Source organism: Boleophthalmus pectinirostris, unplaced genomic scaffold (genome assembly GCF_026225935.1).
Source record: "Boleophthalmus pectinirostris isolate CB_2022bp ecotype Guang Dong unplaced genomic scaffold, ASM2622593v1 HiC_scaffold_18, whole genome shotgun sequence".
In the NCBI taxonomy this organism is placed as follows: Eukaryota; Metazoa; Chordata; class Actinopteri; order Gobiiformes; family Gobiidae; genus Boleophthalmus; species Boleophthalmus pectinirostris.
Window position 1 is genome coordinate 3,520,406 of NW_026571133.1, and position 15,002 is coordinate 3,535,407.

General features: G+C 40.9%; 5 non-coding genes across 5 annotated transcripts; all 5 read right to left on the reverse strand.

Moving 5' to 3' along the window:
* Positions 1-5,832: 5,832 nt before the first annotated feature.
* On the reverse strand, positions 5,833-5,905 carry trnak-cuu (transfer RNA lysine (anticodon CUU)). The gene has a single exon. It is a non-coding gene; the product is annotated as a tRNA-Lys (tRNA).
* Positions 5,906-6,405: 500 nt separating this feature from the next.
* trnak-cuu (transfer RNA lysine (anticodon CUU)) lies at positions 6,406-6,478 on the reverse strand. Its single transcript has one exon. It is a non-coding gene; the product is annotated as a tRNA-Lys (tRNA).
* Positions 6,479-7,306: 828 nt separating this feature from the next.
* On the reverse strand, positions 7,307-7,379 carry trnak-cuu (transfer RNA lysine (anticodon CUU)). The gene has a single exon. It is a non-coding gene; the product is annotated as a tRNA-Lys (tRNA).
* A 401-nt stretch (positions 7,380-7,780) lies between these two features.
* Positions 7,781-7,853, reverse strand: trnak-cuu (transfer RNA lysine (anticodon CUU)). The gene has a single exon. It is a non-coding gene; the product is annotated as a tRNA-Lys (tRNA).
* Positions 7,854-8,371: 518 nt separating this feature from the next.
* On the reverse strand, positions 8,372-8,444 carry trnak-cuu (transfer RNA lysine (anticodon CUU)). The gene has a single exon. It is a non-coding gene; the product is annotated as a tRNA-Lys (tRNA).
* Positions 8,445-15,002: the final 6,558 nt, after the last annotated feature.

Consider the following 15,002-nt stretch of genomic DNA (forward strand, 5'->3'; position numbering starts at 1 on the left):
CAGACCGGGACTGAAACCAGGACTGAGACCAGGACTGAGACCGGGACCAGACCGGGACTGAGATCAGGACTGAGACCAGGACTGAGACTAGGACAGGGACTGAGACCGGGACCAGACCGGGACCAGACCGGGACTGAAACCAGGACTGAGACCAGGACTGAGACCGGGACCAGGCCGGGACTGAGATCAGGACTGAGACCAGGACTGAGACCTGAGACCAGGACAGGGACTGAGACCAGGACAGGGACTGAGACCGGGACCAGACCGGGACCAGACTGGGACTGAGACCGGGACTGAAACCAGGACTGAGACCAGGACTGAGACCGGGACCAGACCGGGACTGAAACCTGGACCTAGTTTAGACCTGGTTTAGTCCTGTTTTAATCCTGGTTCAGTCCTGGTTCAGTCCGGCATCACAGTTTAAGTCACGGAAACGGGAAACCGTTTATCAATTTTTTCATTTTGGTTTTGGAGACAAATAATGAAGAAAACTGTTCTTTTTTCATTTTCTTATTTTTGGTTTTATTTTGAAAAACGAATGAACGAATGACACACGGATTTCTCAAACATGTGTGAATGAAACAAAACACAACTCCAGATATGTTTTTTGAAAGGACGACAACATTCTAACTTAAAGCTCTCTGGAATCCATTTTGTGTAATGTAGGACCTTCATGTTTAAAGTGACAGTCTGGAATTTTGGACATAGGACCTCATTTCCTGGTGATCCAGAGCGTTGGAGACGCGTGGAGACCAAGCCCCGGGTCTCAAAAGCCCAGTTCAATGGTGCATGAGTCCAGATTCGCCTTTCGCCCGGCGAGGTTCTTCCAGTGGCTCTAGGTTGATTGAGTTTTGTGTATTATGTGATCGTTTTGACCAATCGGAGCGAGAAGAGCTAGAGCGAACGATTATAAAACGTTTTTTTAAGACGACTGAAGGATTTTGAGCTGAGGAAAAGTTTATGATCTAAAAATAGATCAAAATAGCCACAAAACCTGACATTTTTGAAAGTTGTCGGTCCCTGTCAGACGAACACGAGCAGTTTCCTTTCTCAGCCCAGGTTTATTTTTTTTCCCCGCTGAAGCACCAGTGAGTGTCACTACGTCAACTGGAGGCAGCAACAAACAGCAACACCTTATCCACTTATTTTAATAGATCCATGGCACAGAGACACTTTTTAAAATATTCCATCCAGTCCCTGTATTTGCAGAGGTCACAATACAGTTATTCTGCCACTAAAAACAGTCTTACCCACTCCACAAAACACCCGAAGAAAATCTATTAGAGATGTAACGATATCAAGAGGCTGATATAATTGTAGATGAGACACTTTTTTTTGCTTTTAAAATACCTTGACAAGATTTCGGTGTGAATTATTTCCATCATAATCCCAAGAATTCAAGTAAAAAACATATTTCTTCATGTCACTGAAATGAATCATGGGATATGTAGTTTTCGATGTTTATAAACTGTTGCTACTATAAAACCGTGCTTGTAAACAAAGGAAGTTGTGATTCGATATATTGTGACAGCCCACGATATTATTGTGAGACTTTTGACGATACGATATCACGATATTTTGGTTACTGTTACATCCCTAAAATAAAAAATTACACCAAACTGTCGAATGTAAATGTCTGTGTTGATAGAATAATTTTAAAAGTAAAAACAACTTTGCATTTGAAGGATTTATGTCCGAGCAGCAGCGAGTTCGTACTTCCTTGATAGAAAACTCGGCAGAGGCGGACTGATATATGAGAAAATAGTCCCTCAACATGCGACGATTTAAGCGACGCAAGGTTAGTTTAACTTCAAACATTATTCCATCAACACAGACATTCACATGGACAGTCTGGTGTAATAATAGATTTGTTTCGGGTGTTTTGTGGAGTGGGTAAGACTGTTTTTAGTGGCAGGATAACTTTATTGCGACCTCTGCAAATACAAGGACTGGATGGAATATTTAAAAAAGCGTCTCCACACGTCTCCAACGCTCTGGCTCACGAGGAAATGAGCTCCTCTGTCCAAAAATTCCGGACTGTCCCTTTAAGTTTTTGCAATCCCGAAGAAAAGTTGAACAAAGGTCGTTGTGAAAAATAAAAGTGTAAAACGTGGCCATATATTATTGAATAAGTGCAGCTTGTGTGGACAAATGACATAAATCATAAAGTTAAACGGCGTCTCCGCTTCTTTCTCACGGCTCTGTGCTCCTCGCTCTCCCTCGCTGGTTTTTATGGGGACACTGGATGTGGAAAAGCCTGAGAAGAGAAAGACCAGCGCAGATGCTTCGTAACCATGTCCAATCTGTTTCTGCGGTGAAAAACGGCTCGGCTTGTGTGACGCCGCCGATCCAGACAGGAGGGGTCGAGGGGTCGGGCGCGGGGTCGAGATGAAGGTGAGAGGAGCGGAGACTGTGTGCGCTGCAGGTGTTTTTTGGATGGGAAACGGTACGGATCAGGGGAGAGTCTTTACATTACGTGTCCAGCGTGCGGGAAATATTCAGCAGATTAGAGAAACAATAATAAAAGCTTTTCTGCACGTCGCAATAAATATTCATGGAGAAGTCAGTGGTCGTGGAGGCATACAAATGTGCTGTTGTATAACTATATTTTTACAGGAGATGGGATGGAAGCTGCTCAAGAATCTGACCTCCTCATGACAGAAATAAAAAGACAAACATGAATAAAGAAACTGCCTTTAAAATATGGGTCACGTGTATTCAAACTGTCAGTGAAAGATTAACCATTACAGAGACTTTGTAATTATGATGACCAAAAAAAAAAGAACGAAAATCTATCAACTGTGGACGTGTTGAGTGAGGCCAGATAAACATCAGCCAATAGAAAACGAGGCTCCCTCATTTTCTATTGGCTGTTGGGTTGTCAATCAAACTCCCTAGTATAACTGACTCGTCGGAGCGCGGGGATTACGTGGTTTACGCAGCGGTTCTTAGAGGCTTTTTCGAACTGTCGCTTCCTCGCATTTCGCACAAAGTTTGTCGCGACGGCGGACGAGAATCCACGACCGGTTCGCCGCAAAAGAAAGTCCGTTTTTGAGGTCGCTGAAAGAAGAAGAGAAGGAGAAAAGGAGCAAAGCCAAACTGAGGTGATTCTTGGAGATCTCGTCCAGCGATGGCGCGACCGAAGCAGACGAAGGGTCTAAAAACAGACGCGTCGGTCGCTGAATTACTTCTAAACAGGTCACTTCAACAGTAATTCTGAACGCGCACAAGGACTGTCGCTGTATTTCTCTTCCCTTAAAAAAATCCTCTATACAACCTTTAAAGATACAGTATGGAACAGTATGGAAGCAAAAAAATAAATAAAAAATCAATATTGTTTGTTTGTTAGACTCATTTGAGTTACTTTCATTATTGTGAAACATTTAGAAAACCGTGTGTGGGCTTGCATCTCCACAAACCTGACTCTATTTTGGCCTGTGGAGGGCCTGATCCCATCAGGTCTCAGGAGCTCAGCAGGTCTGGGCCTGGTCAGTACTTGGATGGACCGCTGGGAAAATCAGGAGCGACAGGGGGTGCCAGTCACAAAAAATAAATAAATAAATAAATTGTCGTTGCGTCCTTAGGCAAGACACTTCACCCACGTTGCCTAGTATGAATGTGGTGTGTGTGTGAGTGTTGGTGGTGGTCAGAGGGACCGATGACGCAGAATGACAGGCACGTTTTAGTCAGTATGCCCCTGGGCAGCTGTGGCTACAATAGTATCTTACCACCACCAGGTCTGGAGTGAATGAATAACCCATCTTTGTGACAAATGTCTGTGAAAAGCACTTACTTTGTGGAAACCGTCTGACCTCGCAGCATTAGGATTCATTCGCTCGACCGTAGGCGGATACTTTCTTTATTTAACCAATCACTGCTGTTTGGTCATGACATATGTTATGGTAAATGGTCACATTTTTCTATGGCGCTTTTCCACCTTCAAGGCACTCAAAGAGCTTTACAACAAGGAACCACTCACCCACCAGCGTACACAAACACTGTGGACAAAGGGTTAAGTGTCTTGCCCAAAGGACAAATGACAGCACTCATCTGTGGGAGCTGGAATCACACCAGCCAACGTGTGAGTCAGTGGATCTGACCAGTCAACGTGTTTTATGTCAAGAGCTGGAACCAAACCACCAACCTTCAGATCAGTGGGCAAATCCCGTAGGTAGAAGAGCAATAACGTCTTTCCCCTTGATTAAATTCACCAAACATTCTCTTTGTTCCGGCTTTAAATCCTCGATCTCGGGAATCGTTGCCAACACAGAATGTCTGTCTTCGTCTACATCCATCTCGACGCTTTGTTTACTGTTGTGTTGTTCCACGAAAGGGACCCAGACAGACGCTTGAGTTTGACGTCATGGCTTTATAGCTCTTCACTGATTGGCCGGTGAGTGGTCTACAACTTCCGGGGTCTAGTGCAGGAGTCTCCAACCTGTAGCTCGGGAACTACCAGAAGCTCTCTACCCCCGACCAAGTAGCTCACCAAGGGATTTTTGAATTACACGTATCGTCTTGAATAACAAAAATTTGATGAATTAAATGTTCAATGTTTTACTAACTGTACTCCATCTAAGTCTTTCCATGTATACTTTATTTCCTGTGACTGCTAAAATTCGAAGCTCTCTGGAAGTTCTGTTTTGTAAAGGAGCTCACCCGAGGAAAAAGGTTGAATCCCCGGCTCTAGAGTTTTCTGATTCCTGAAGTCGCTGGAGAGACATGAAACTGAGCGGAGGCACTAGGTGGGGTCAGCCTCCTGCATGCTGCAATGGAAATGTTGTTTCTTTGGCTATAATCTATAATCTCTCTCCGTGGAGATTGTTCTGAAGTCTGGTTATCACGTCTCTGCGGAATCGCGCGGGTCACGGTCCACCTCCAGAAAGTTACATACTGAACCTTTAAGATAATGAAATCTGCTGCATGAGAGATACACTCTGTTTTTCTTGGCCTGATGCTCGCACATTCGTGGAAACAAAACTTTATTGGTCCCTTGAAGCTCACTGCAGTCACCTGGTCAACGTATATACATAAAATCAAATGCAATGTGTAGGCAGGAAAAAGAAAACTAAGTTGTTGAGCATAAAAGTGAAGATTTCTGTTTGCAGTTGATCAGTAATTGTGCCTGAACTGATTTGGAATGTTTAGTAACCATCGGTGTTGATGTTTTGTCTTGAAAGGGGAAAAGGGGGCAGAGAACATAAAATAACTTCTTTCTGCTCCTTTTTATTCATTTCTTGTATGTCTTTTTATACTTTATGAATGAAATAAATAAACAAATACAAAAAAAACCCAAAGAAACACAGACTTTACAGGTACAAATCACAGACCGTCACAGTCAAAATTTAAGTATTTCGTAAGAGAAACCTCAGACAGAGTTCAAGAATCTAATCACAGAAGGTATAAACGACACAGAGCGGCGATTAGTTCTAATCAGGAGAATCTGATAACAACACGACCGCGAGGGCATCTGGGTGAACCCTGAGGATAACATGTGTCTCCGGTTTGGGTCAGTGATTTCATTGGCTTTCGTCGTGACCCGATTCTGCCAGAGTGACGTCAGACCTGTGAAGTTATTACAGAAGAGACTTTGACAAAACTGTTTAAGATGTTCTTTTCTTTCTTTTCTTTTTTACAGAGACAAAAACAAACCTAGTATTTCAAGAGAACATGAACAGAATCAAACTCGGAGGATCCTGACGCCGACGTTTAAGGACCAGATATTTACCAAAGTCGGTGCGAACATCTGAACGCTGCTCTGGCTGTGATCGCTGTTTTCCCTTAAAGTCTTCAATCAGTTCTTTGGTTTTAGAGTCTTGCTCAAAACCTCAGCGCCCAACGTGGGGCTCGAACCCACGACCCTGAGATTAAGAGTCTCATGCTCTACCGACTGAGCTAGCCGGGCTGCTGTGGAAAAAAAGATGAAACCCAAAAAGAGAGGGGCTCTGACTCCTGCTGAAATCTGAGTCCAGTCAAGTGGGGGGATAAAAAGGGCAACCGACCATGATGCAAGAACAGATTTACAACTTTACACTTCCAAATAAGAAGTGAGCACGTTTTCGGCCAAGTATAAAAAATGATGTCTCAGTGAGTGTCTGGTAGTTGGACATCTTACCAGCCTCGCTTCCATCAGTCTGTCCTAGGGCAGCTGTGGCTACAACAGTATCTTACAGTATTAATAAAGCTCTGTAAAGTGTCTTTGAGTGTCCAAAAAAGTGCTACAGAAATTCATAAGGATGGGACGAAACACAATTTTAACAAGATGAAACGAGATACGAGATTGGGTCCACTCTAATCACTTGATATCTCTACTAGAAAGATTTGCATATTTGTCTATAGAGCAAATCATTGGTGACTTCTCAGCGGGGAAAGTGAAATCTTCGTGACCAAGGTCCAAGAAGTCAGCGCCCAACGTGGGGCTCGAACCCACGACCCTGAGATTAAGAGTCTCATGCTCTACCGACTGAGCTAGCCGGGCTATGATGAGTTAAAAAGATGAGACTGAAAAAGAGAGGGGCTCTGACTCTTGCTGAAATCTGAGTTCGGTCGAGTGGGGGGGAGTAAAAAGGGCAAGTGACCACGAGGCAAGAACAAATTTACAACTTTACATTTCCAAATAAGAAGTGAGCATAGGCACATTTCCGGCCAAGTATAAAAATGGTGTCTCAGTGAGTGTTTGGTGTTTTGCTTCCGTCAGTCTGTCCCAGGGCAGCTGTGGCTACAACAGTATCTTACAGTATTAACCCTCTCCAGGCAGGCGTTGCAGATTTGCAACAGCTAAATTCCAATTACCTACTTACATATTTTATGAGCTTTTTTTACTCAGGAGCCTTTTCTCCCATCCATGCTGATAAACATGGACAATGGAGACTGTGCAAGAACAGCTACACGCAAACGGCCAGAAGTGCAAAATACTTTTTTTGTTTACAAAGGATAAAAAAGTCAGGATTGTATATTACTACCCCATATTATAATTTTCCCCAAATATCAGATTTTTTCTGATACTAAAAATTAATTTGAGCCTGAGAGGGTTAATAAAGCTCTGTAAAGTGTCTTTGAGTGTCCAAAAAAGTGCTATAGAAATTCATAAGGATGGGACGAAACACAATTTCCACAAGATGAAACGAGGTTGGGTCCACGAGAAAGAGACAAGACGAGCCTTAACACACTTTAGTCTAAATGGATTCTAATCATCTGATATCTCTACTAGAAAGATTTGCGTATTTGCCTATAGAACAAATTATTAGTGACTTCTCAGCAGGGAAAGTGAAATCGAAATCTTCATGACCAATGTCCAAGAAGTCAGCGCCCAACGTGGGGCTCGAACCCACGACCCTGAGATTAAGAGTCTCATGCTCTACCGACTGAGCTAGCCAGGCTGTTTTTCACAAAAAGATGACACTGAAAAAAGGAAGGTTTTGGGCCTAGTACAAAAATGATGTCTGAGTGACTGTTTCATGTTTAGCTTCTGTCAGTCTGTCCCAGGGCAGCTGTGGCTACAACAGTATCTTACAGTATTAATAAAGCTCTGAAAAGTGTCTTTGAGTGTCCAAAAAGTGCAACATAAATTCATAGGGATGGGATGAAACATGATCTCCACAAGACGAGACGAGATACAAGATCAGGACCATGAGAACGAGACAAACACTTCAGAGTGAATAGGATTCTAATCACTTGATATCTCCACTACAAAGATGTGCATATTTGTCTATAGAGCAAATCATTGGTAACTTCTCAGCGGGGAAAGAGAAATCCTCGTGAACAAGGTCCAAGAAGTCAGCGCCCAACGTGGGGCTCGAACCCACGACCCTGAGATTAAGAGTCTCATGCTCTACCGACTGAGCTAGCCGGGCTACACACTCCAACACTGTGAAACTGAAAAAGGGAGGGTCTTTCACTCTTACTGAAATCTGGGGGGGGTAAAAAGGGCAACTGACCATGATGCAAGAACAGATTTACAACTTTACACTTTGAAATTTGAAGTGAGCACAGGCGCATTTCCGGCCAAGTATAAAAAATGATGTTTCAGTGAGAGTTTGGTGATGGTCGGACATCTTAGCCTCACACCGCTTCAGTCTGTCCCAGGGCAGCTGTGACTACAACAGTATCTTACAGTATTAATAAAGCTCTGTAAAGTGTCTCTGAGTGTCCAAAAATGTGCTATAGAAATTCATAAGGATGGGACGAAACACAATTTGTACAAGACAAGACGAGATTGGGTGAACGAAAACGAGACAAGAAGAGCCTAATATAACATCTTAGTGTGAACGGATTCTAATCACTACGAGAAAGATTTCCATATTTGCTATAGAACAAATCATTGGTGATTTTTCAGATCTCAAATCTTCATGACCAACATCCAAGAAGTCAGCGCCCAACGTGGGGCTCGAACCCACGACCCTGAGATTAAGAGTCTCATGCTCTACCGACTGAGCTAGCCGGGCTGATGTAACCTGACCTGACACTTTGAGGTCAAGAGACGCCTCCGACATGTGCGCCGCAAAACGAGGGTCACTGTATCTTAAAGGGGCAGAACCTGTTTTTACGTTTTGTATATTTATGTAAAGAACAGATCGTCAAAATGAGACAAAACTGCTCTGGTCTCTGAAAGTTGATAGAAACTCATTGCACTGAATCATTCTTAAACATCTTTAACTCGACTAGGAACAACTCAGACAAATATGACTAGGGCAAACCATAGAGCACAACTGAATAAAAGAAACTGGACTTTCACGAGTATAAATGAGTGCGTATACATGCACATCAATAACCCGGTTATTAGCCATATCCCGGTTCTGTCAGTATTCGGGTTACTGCGTTTACATGTTCACTGAGAAACCGGGACACTCATATCCGCATATACATGATCAAATGGAGTATCCCGGTTTCTTGACATAATCTTACAAATGCGCAGGCGCAAAAATTAACTTAAATCAATTTAATAAACCAGGAAAAATACAAACCGTGAGCTCCTTTAGCATAAGAAGCTAAGGAGCTACGAGATCTTTCTGTGACAGAAGAGGCGCTAATGATGGTAAGTGTGTTTCGTGCATATAGAGTATAGGAGATAGTTCATGTTTTAGCTTTTCAGCGTCACACGAGTGCAGATTGTACATGTTTAGCGCAGCTCTTTATTTTACTCATTTCACTCGTTTGGTCACTTTATTTATGTTGGTCAATTTATTTATGTGACTACTGTTGTGGTGAAAGGCTGGAAAGTGTCTTTTGGACGCATGCGACTCAACTTTATGTTGCAGTAACTGGGATACTGCGTATACATGCCACAAGTATACCCGGTTACTATCGGAATAAACCAGCTACAGTAACCCGGTTTCTAATAACCGGGATACTGCCATAACCGGGTTACTGAAACCGGGTTACTGCGTTTACATGCACCATCAAGAAACCGGGATACTCAAAAAACCCGATCATAACCGGGTTATTGATGTGCATGTAAACACACTCAATGATTTTCACACTCATTAACTTTATTGAAACACAGATATATTTGTATCTCTGGAAACATCAGACTCTGAACTCTTCATTTATGGAGGTTTAAATGTGATTCAACTCATTTATAGGTTTATAACGACTCACTGAACATGAGAGTTTACCTGGTCAGGTGCAAAATCGAAAACAAAAAAACTACATTCAGCATCTGATATCTGCATGTTCTGAGTATTATAGTAAAAAAAAATTAAAATACACTTTATGTATTTAAACAGATTTCATATCACCAGATACAGTATAGCCAAGTGTACACCTGTTTTTACCTGTTGTACACCAATTTATTCAACTAATTTAACATATTTAACTAATTTAACTTATTTCAACTAATTTAACTTATTCAACTTATTTAATTTATTCAACTAATTTAACTTATTCAACTTATTTAACTTAACTTTTCAACTATTTAACTTCAACTTTTAACTTATTCAACTCATTTAACTTATTTCAACTTATTAACTTTAAACTTATTCAACTAATTTAACTTATTCAACTCATTTAACTTATTCAACTTATTTAATTTATTCAACTAATTTAACTTATTCAACTCATTTAACTTATTCATTATTCATAATTTTATATTCATCATTATAATATAATAATATAATAATAAAACTCTTCCCCGTCAGTGTGAGTCCAGTATTTGTCATCTTGGTTATTTTCTCGTGTGCAGAGCTCCACATAAGAGTTTTTTTCTGTAGTGATTCTGTTATACATCGCATCTTGAAAAAAAGACTGAAATATTTCAAAGGACTAACCTGAGAAACATCCAGATTTCAGGACAATTTTGGTTCATAATCGAGTATAAAGTCCCGATAGTTTGTTCGGCATCACAGGACTCCACACAGACAAATCAGCGACATTCTCACCTTCATAAGTTTCACTCTCCGAAAGTCTGTCGCTATCGATGTTTTCCTCTTTATAATCAACTTCATCATCATCACTTTGAAATCTATAAAAGTCACTTTCTCTAAACTTATCCATAAAATACGTCCGCTCCTCATTATTTCTAAAACTGTGCACCTCGATCTTTCCATTGCTCGTGTTTCATGTTGTGCTTTTTACAGAAGCTACAATCGTCACTACTTCAAAACGGCGAAAACATATCCTTGAATCCTATTGGTCAGTCTAGTGTGGGTTGTAGTGACCCCGACCTATCGCGGCCTCTGTTTACATGCAGCGTTGGGGAGTAACAGATTACATGTACCGGAGTTACGTAATCAGAGTACAAATTATGAGTAACTGTATTCAGTTACAGTTACTGTTTTAATGAGTGGTAATTGGATTACAGTTACTTTGTTGAAGTAAATGGATTACACAGAGGGATTTTTCTGTTTTCTCATTTAGGCTATATCCCTTTTCTTTTTCTTTTTTTCCTGGCAATTCCACTCATTGCCGGACACTAAATCAGGTCCAAACCAGGTCTAAACCAGGACTAAACCAGGTCTAAACCAGGTCCAAACCAGGTCTAAACCAGGTCTAAAACCAGGTCTAAACCAGGTTCTAAAACCAGGTCTAAACCAGGTCCCAGGTCTAAACCAGGTCTAAAACCAGGTCTAAAACCAGGTCTAAACCAGGTCTAAAACCAGGTCTAAACCAGGTCCAAAACCAGGTCTAAACCAGGTCAAAACCAGGTCTAAACCAGGTCTAAAACCAGGTCTAAACCAGGTCTAAAACCAGGTCCAAAACCAGGTCTAAACCAGGTAAAACCAGGTCTAAACCAGGTTCAAACCAGGTCTAAAACCAGGTCTAAAACCAGGTCTAAACCAGGTCTAAACCAGGTCTAAAACCAGGTCCAAACCAGGTCTAAAACCAGGACTAAAACCAGGTCTAAACCAGGTTCAAACCAGGTCTAAAACCAGGTCTAAACCAGGTCTAAACCAGGTCTAAAACCAGGTCTAAACCAGGTCCAAACCAGGTCTAAACCAGGTTCAAACCAGGTCTAAAACCAGGTCTAAACCAGGTCTAAAACCAGGTCTAAAACCAGGTCCAAACCAGGTCTAAAACCAGGACTAAAACCAGGTCTAAACCAGGTTCAAACCAGGTCTAAAACCAGGTCTAAACCAGGTCTAAAACCAGGTCTAAACCAGGTCCAAACCAGGTCTAAAACCAGGTCTAAACCAGGTTCAAACCAGGTCTAAAACCAGGTCTAAACCAGGTCTAAACCAGGTTCCAAAACCAGGTCTAAAACCAGGTCTAAACCAGGTCTAAAACCAGGTCTAAACCAGGTCTAAACCAGGTCTAAAACCAGGTCTAAAACCAGGTCTAAAACCAGGTCTAAAACCAGGTCCAAACCAGGTCTAAAACCAGGACTAAAACCAGGTCTAAAACCAGGTCTAAACCAGGTCTAAAACCAGGTCTAAAACCAGGTCTAAAACCAGGTCTAAACCAGGTCTAAACCAGGTCTAAAACCAGGTCTAAACCAGGTTCAAACCAGGTCTAAAACCAGGACTAAAACCAGGTCTAAAACCAGGTCCAAACCAGGTCTAAAACAAGATTTAACAGGACTAATCATGCTGCATGGTCCGTGTAATATTTTTAATACGGTTAAGTAAAGACTGGACTTTTTTATTGTCTTATGTGATGATATCTTCGTCTTTTCTTCTCTACAGCAAATCAAGTAATCCAAAGTATTCAGATTACATTACTCACTTTAAATCATTTAATGGATTACGTTACAAACTACATTTTGGGGTATGTAATCTGTAATCTGTAGGGGAATACATTTTAAAAGTAACTTTCCCAACACTGTTTACATGTGGAAAAACCGAAACCGTCTCTAATGGTCGTCAAATCACGTCTTTAGTGACACAGCATAGACGTCAAAACACGTCATGAAGGAAACAAGGGGCGTCGTCAAATGTCGTCGTCATGGGGGAAAGAGTTCAGGACACAAAAGTCTTAGTTACATTTTTGTTTTCTTCAGATTAAAATTGAAATAGTTTGATAAATACTTAAAACACAGAACAGAAAAGCCACGACAGAGCTCCATAAATCCATACTTTATTTCATTCTCTTATTTATATTTCCAATCCACAATAAAGACACAAAGGAAGCATCACTAGTAAATCAGTGACAAAATATGAACAGTATAAAACAGACAAGAAAACCTGGAGCCTGTGTTCTGGAACAGGAAGTCCGCCAACCGCGCCTGCAGTGTCGAGTTTTGCGTCTTGTTATCAGAGAATTATTCTGATATTATTTACCGGATAAAGTTTTTGCACTCAACAGAAACGTGTCAGTTTGAGTTAAAATAAAAAAGTTGCACTATTTTTTTCACGATAACTTCAGAAAGACGAGATTATTTTTATATTTTTATCTTTATATTTTAGTAACTTTCAGGTGGAAGGTCTGCTACCTGCTTGGTTATTGCTTTGTCTAGACCAGGGGTGTCAAACTCATTTTGGTCCGGGGGCCGTATCCAACCGACTTTGATCCCAAAGGGGCCGGATCAGAAAACTCATGTCATATAAACCCCAAAAATAACAATAACTTCAAATATTTGTGCAGAGAAACACAAATCTATTACAGAAATCTTTTTTAATTGATGAACTCTTTCTTATTATAATATTATAATATTATGAACAACCTGAAACTTGAAGAAAAATTCAATTTCAACACAATGTTTTAACATGAACTTGTATGTAAACAGGAATAAGTCCATTTTAGTTGTAAAATCCTGCACTCGGCTCCACTTTTCTCATGTTGGACATTTTTCTGATGAGTGTGTCACGATCAACAGTCAAAACGATCGTCCTTTAAGAGCGTTTGGAAAGAGACAAGTCTTCATTTGTGCTGCTCTGGTGGGAGGGGCCACGTACAGAGACGCTGGAAACGCTGCTGTGCTAAGTGACGCAGAAAATTACCAATATTTTTTAATGAAAATATAGTTAAAATATTTTAGTAGAAAATCACTCAAGGGCCACATTAAAGGTCTTGGAGGGCCGGATCTGGCCCCCGGGCCTTATGTTTGACACCTGTGGTCTAGAAGGTTCCACAGTGTGACATTAAAGCAGATGTTCCTGTTTCCCCGGGACAGTCCCAGTTTTGAGTCCTGTGTCCCTTGTCCCAACAGATTTATCCAAAACCACAATGTGACCCAGTTTTATACAAGAAATGTCCAAGGTGTCTATTTTTGACCAATTTGATCTAAACCAGGACTAAACTAAGACTAAACCAGGACTTTTTGGTTAATTTGATCTAAACCAGGACTAAACTAAGACTAAACCAGGACTTTTTGGTTAATTTGATCTAAACCAGGACTAAACTAAGACTAAACCAGGACTTTTTGGTTAATTTGATCTAAACCAGGACTAAACTAAGACTAAACCAGGTTTTTTTGGTTAATTTGATCTAATCCAGGACTAAACTAAGACTAAACCAGGACTTTTTAATTTGGTAACTGACTGTAAGGTCAGAGAAGCTTCATTATGGCCATGAATTGTTCTGCTAATTAGACCCCACACCCTGTAATAGGCTGAACTAACAAACAAAAACTGTAAACAAGTGTGTGTGTTAGTTTCAGTTATTTAGCTCCTCCCTGCAGATGTAAGGAAGTGTCCACCAGCGTCTGACCACAACTGAAGAAGCAGCTTTTGGATGAGCTGCGAAACGTCTTCCAACAAACTAACTTTTGTCCAGTCGACAAACTGAATTTCCTCCTCGCCGTGGATTCTACCTGGACGACTGAGGGGTTCTTCACACTACAGATCTTGACGTGAGAATGTTACACTCTCGTTTCACTATTTTATTTATACCAACCATCCCAACACTGCAAAAAAGCCTGTCCAAAATTTAAGACAGAAACACTTAAATCTATCCGAAAATGACTTAAAAGTAGTGAAATTATCTTCCTGCTTGGACAAATAATTTTACTTGACCAATTATCTTAAAATAAACGACCTCTGGACTAGAATTAAACCGTCTCAGAACTAGTAAGTCGACAATAAATCTGAAAAACAAGATGAATAACCTGATATAAGTTTTAAAATCTTGACCAGATCAGAGAAATTTGCAGTAAACCCCGTTGTGTCCCATCAGTTTCGAAGTCAAATCTTTGGGGACGCAACCCTGTTTAAAGTAAAAAAAAACCCAGAAATAATAGAAGTCCGCACACTGTTTCAACGCTCCCAACGTGAAATTTAATAAGACAAAGTTTCTGAATATCGTTATGTGCTATTAAATTTCACGTTGGGAGCGTTAAAACAGTGTGTGGACGTCTATTATTTCTGTTTAATTAAATTTTTTTGGTCCTGCGTTTGTACTCGGCTGATTTGCGCACATTCTTTCTTCTTTTCGAGGTACGTAGTAATGCCACACTGTGTAACATTCCAAGCAAAGCAACAATAAGACGAGCAGGTAGCAGATTCTTCTCTCGAAAAGCTACGCACACGTCGTTTTTTTTCCACTATCATCTTGCAAAACTTGTGGACAACGCGAAATCGAAATCGACCTTTGTACGTGTCGCGTTCGGTAACAGAAGAAATCTCTGCAAC